This window comes from Lycium ferocissimum, chromosome 7, assembly GCF_029784015.1.
Source record: "Lycium ferocissimum isolate CSIRO_LF1 chromosome 7, AGI_CSIRO_Lferr_CH_V1, whole genome shotgun sequence".
Taxonomy (NCBI): Eukaryota; Viridiplantae; Streptophyta; class Magnoliopsida; order Solanales; family Solanaceae; genus Lycium; species Lycium ferocissimum.
Window position 1 is genome coordinate 51,253,624 of NC_081348.1, and position 5,224 is coordinate 51,258,847.

Consider the following 5,224-nt stretch of genomic DNA (forward strand, 5'->3'; position numbering starts at 1 on the left):
GATTTGGACGTCCCCCTATATTATGACAGCCTTATCGGCTTGTTTGTGATATTATCTGTTGGACTATGACAACGACATGTATATCTGTACATTTGTGACAGCTTCGGGGCGACGTCCACTATTCTGCATATGTATTATCTGTACATGGTATAAGTATTCATACACTATTTTCGATTTGGGATACTGGGTAGGTACGGGTGCCCAGGTCGGGCACTAGTCGCGGCTTACGGGGTTGGGTCGTGACAAAAGGGGCACTATGTTCCCTGAAAATGGTGGCTATGTTGTTTAGGTTTCATCTGCTTTAGGCCCATATTGGGGGTTTCAACAAGGTTGGGTGAAATGGCTTAGTGGAGTTTGTTACACCTCGGAAAATTTCCCATGAACGTACAATGAATAGACCAACGAAGGGTATGAGTGTGCGATGCTTTACTAAGTAGGGAATGGCTAATTATCAAATTTTGGAAAATAAGAAAGTTGCAAAAGATTTACTTCAGCCCAGTGGTCGTAAAGCACAATACGGCCTGTAAAGTGCGATCGTCCTTCAACAATTCAAAAGTTTCAACTTTCTGTTAATTGTGGAAATGGTAAAATACGACCCAGTTTACGGACCGTAAACTGGAATACGGGCCCGTAAAATGTGGCCGTAAACCACCATGACCTGCAGCAACCTTTATGTTTTTAACAGGCTTAAATACGGCCACGAAGGACGGACCGTAAACCAATATACGGTCCGCAAACCACAGTTTATGACCACTGTTCACCTCGGCTGTTGCTCATTAAAAACTAGACTTTCTAACTATATAGAAACATAAGTTTAGAGCAAGGATCGTCGTCCAAGCCTCCAATGGCATTATTGTCATTTCATCAGAGTCCATTGCAAATGCCAACATTTACACTGTCCTAAGTACACTGTGTCGTGTTTGAAAGTGGAAAGACACCGTCTCGATTCTTCCATGTGGCTTTGTCTTGAAAGTGCACTATCGTTTACATTGCCGGTGCGTTTTGGCGGCAAGCATCAGCCCGACTTCTCAAATCAATTAAATCGACGGTTCGTTCCTCTGATTCGGAGCTCCGACTTGCTGCCCATACGCTTATGTCCCTCATGAAACTCTCAGGTCCGTCCAATCTTTTGGTCTATGTATTTTTATACAATTTTGGTTAATAGTTCGTTGTTCTTGATTGACCCCTAATTCCTCTTAAACCCTTATTTAAGGCAAACTTTTAACATTATGTCTTCATCCCTCTGTCGCCAATCTTTCCTTAGCTTTCGTCCCATATTTTAGGTTTTTAGTTTCCCTTTACTTTGCTTGCTTCATCTGATTAACGACCATCATCAGAGACAACTTCAACATCGCAGATCTCAGCGCAGGTAAACCCTATTCACTATATTGTTGCAACCCAGAACTCATCTGGAAATTCTTATTTTATGACCATTAATAACGTCTTGCTAGATAATTTATTTTCCCTAATTACTTATACAATCAAGCTTCCATTTTTAACTGGTTGTTTTGTTGTAATTCTAGCCACAATCAATTTGTAGCAATTTATTACGTGTATCCTGTTATAGTTTGAATTGCATGGTTTCTCTTACTGGTTGTCTTTTTACTTTAATTCATTCATTATTATTACTTTGACATTTTCATTGCTAGAGTTAGTTGCACAAATCAATCCATGTGTCCTATAAACTGCTAAACAAATTCAACTGTAACTTTTGAGGGTAAAAAGTTTGGCGCCCATCGAGGCTAAGGATAATTGTGGTAGTGTTTTGTTACTTTCAGTTCATCTCTAATCATTCTAAGTTTGTGAAATCAGGTAAAAATTTGGAAAAATATGACGACGCCAATAACGATGAGTTGTTGAACAACATTCTCATTCAGGAAGCCGATCCGTTTACCGGGGAAACTCAAACAAGGAATACGCATTAAATAATCGCTTTTGTCCTGAATTGAATATGTTTTTGATTAGTTCCCACATGGTATGATTTCCCTGTATTGTTTTATCCAAAATTTTGACTTCTATACAATTAAGAAAGAATCCTTGGAGCAATTCTTAGATAGAAAGCACTAGCTCATGGTTCAACTTCATAAAAACCTATAAACAACAACAACAACAACAAAAAAAAAAAAAAAAAAAAAGACCGAAGATAATGAAACACACATAGTGGTTATTATGGCCCATTATATATCTGAGTTTGGTTATTGACAAGTTGTTCTGTGTCTTTGACAACAAATCAGTGCCAATTGGCAACAGGATTAAGAAATTGTAGATCATGCTTACACGAAACTAAATATGAAAGTGCTGAAGTGTAAGATGATTACTGATTCCCCCGACTTGCCCTATTAGTAGCAGTTATTTGTTCTTATGGTAGGAACTCCTTGCAGTGCCTCACCGTTGTTTTTCGTGTTCCCACTCTTCAGTGTTTTACCGAGGCATCTCATGGTGAGCCCCAGAAAAATTTCTTTTTCTAATTGGTCAAATTTATTCAGGACATTTATTGGTCGGTATGTAATTTTAACAGGTTGCTGACCTCGATCGCAATTGCAGGTGAGCAAAGAGATGTAGAAATGCTTTAGCTATATGTTCATCTGAAGTTCTCTAATATTTGAAACCGTAGATCTTTCCATTTTTTCATACACATATCTGATTTCAATTTATCATTTTCAGATTAACTGAGTGCATTATGCTGGGTGATAACTAATTCAGTGTAAATTATCTATTGTCTGTGGTCTTTTGTTATTGAAAAAATGACTACCGTTAATTACTGTTTCAGGTTAATGAGAGGAAAAAAATAACTGAACTCCAAGACGATACAAATTGTACCCTTGGCATACTTCAAAATTCATTTTAAAGACTTAACAACAAACAGTATAGTTAATCAGGCTTTAAGTAATCTATAGATTCCCAGCTTCTTGGCGAGTTGATGTTGAAGTTCATCTATCGGATCTTGATAGTAACCTCTAAACAACATAAGTTTTAAACTAAGACTGATTCCTTTTCCCCTTGCATTTAATCCTCATATTGGTCCACTTCGTTCTCCTATCAGCAGTTCAGATTCCAGTCAGTATTGTTAATCTATTGGCTTGCATTTTCTCTTAGCTTCTTCGTAACGAGAGGGGTAGACATCCCAAGTTGATCCTCATGTGTTGGATGTTAATTACTTTATTCTTTTGAGGTCTTGTTAGTCACATTTGGAGGCACTTTCAATATAAGGTAAGTATTATGTTCTGTCTAATTTTCTTGTTTAGGTATAAATATTTATGCTTATTTCAATTGTTTTTGTTTGTGTATATGCTAATAAGATTCTACTACATTTTGTTTATGCATATCAAATAATGTTTTTTCGTAAATTGATTTTAGTAGAATTCATCAGTTCACTCCTTAATTGAAGCCAGATTTCTACAGCTTGGACAAAAGGAGATTCATCTTTAAATTGTGTTTATTCTCTTTATTGGAAGAAGGTATGTTTGCTATTCGTGTACCAGCGGTATGCAATTTTTCTATGTGGATTTTTGCTGTGGATTTTGCTGCATATACACTTTACTCTTGAGCAAAATGGTCATCTTAAGGCTGCTCATTTGTTGATGGTACATTTAAATATCATTCACTCTACGAGTTACGTCAAATAGTTGTATTCCAGCATTGGTTGCTTTCCAAAATCTAGATGAGTTCTTATCCAGATGACATTCTCCTTATGTAATCTCTTATCATTGTTATTGACTCAACCTAGAGCATGTTGTCCGATAAGGAAACAGATGAGCTGTGAGATGAGGGACTTTACCTGCAGCTGAACCATTTGCAAAACTATGTAAACAGAGTTTTCTGGTGTTGTTTTGTGCATTTGATCACTTCAGAACAAGATTGGAGGAGGATTTGGGCAAGTTTACAAGGTAAAGATTGCCTCACAAAGACAACTTTTTCTAAGTAATGATGCTCCATAAGAGTTCTGGAAAATCCATGTCATTTTCATCCATATATTGTTTTTCCTCATAGCTTTAGCTGAAGTTCTAATGCCTTTGTAGATTAGCAAGACAGGTAAAATCCTCATTTTGGTCCATGTAAAGCTTACAAACATGTAAAGTTTGCTTATTCAAGCACTATATTCTTAAAATTTTGAGGTAGATGTTCCTGTTAAGCATCAAAGAGTTTACAATTGTATGTTGTCTTACTTTTGAAAATTGAATCTTGATTTAATGTGTTTATTTGTAGCTTCAATGTGGAGAAACCAGAACTTGCTGTTACACTGTGTGTTAGTAGAGCACGTAAAGAGCTGCCAACGTTGGAAATGACTATCACCGCAACTTACTCTCTAGCATTTGCTAGAAAGTCCTTCAACTGCTGGGCAGAATTATGAAAGCATTCACAATAAGCTAAATCTTGCTTATGAAGAACGATAAATACAATATAAGAGTATAATATAGTTCTGGAAACGATTGACATTAGTTTTATTTTATTACAAACAAAGGTGTTAAGTACATTTTCTTCTGCTAAATTTTATGCTCTTTAGGCTGAAGTCTATATGTGGAAATGAAATATGTTATAAGCCAAAGTGTTGGGCCCGTGCTTGCACGGGCGTACAGCATCTAGTTGAGTTATTAAAAGGGACCCAAGCCTCGTTTTATTTCATTTTCCTCATCCACACCACTCAAGAACTCTCTAGAAAACTCTCCAAACACTTCAACCATAAGGATACCAAGGAAGAACCAAGATCATCAACACCAATTTTATGAAAAAAAGTGTATGAAACCTAATTGGAAGTCATCTCCGTCAAGAAAATCCAAAAGAGAGGAAGAAGGGTTTTGGTGCTAAAGGAGTAATTCTACTCTAGGCTTGTTCTACCATCACCTAAGGTAAGTTTTACGACTTCATCATGATGTTTAAGGCATTAAAAGGCTGAGATGCTTGGAGTGTAAGAAAACATAGGAAGTGAATCATAAATGAATGAGTTGTACTGTAATTGAATGGTAGTTAGAGAGAATCATGAGTAAGAGTATGTTGTGGTCATGAGCATGTTATAAATGGCATGTAGACCATGGAATAAGCACTAAATATACGAAAATGCCATAACGAGCCATAATCATAATTGTGGGAAAAATTGGAGGAAAATGGTGGATTTTGCTCAATGCGTACAAATGACGATTGTTGATACGATATTGTGCGTGTTGTTGTGAATGCTTGGGCGCTGAAATAGAATGTGGGAAAAGTTGTCGAAACAAAGGAAATGCTG

General features: G+C 36.7%; 1 long non-coding RNA gene across 1 annotated transcript; it reads left to right on the forward strand.

The window, feature by feature from the left end:
• The first annotated feature begins 1,017 nt into the window (after positions 1-1,017).
• Positions 1,018-4,560, forward strand: LOC132065592 (uncharacterized). The gene is made up of 5 exons (XR_009416756.1): positions 1,018-1,095; positions 1,265-3,210; positions 3,358-3,458; positions 3,728-3,887; positions 4,207-4,560. It is a non-coding gene; the product is annotated as an uncharacterized LOC132065592 (long non-coding RNA).
• Positions 4,561-5,224: the final 664 nt, after the last annotated feature.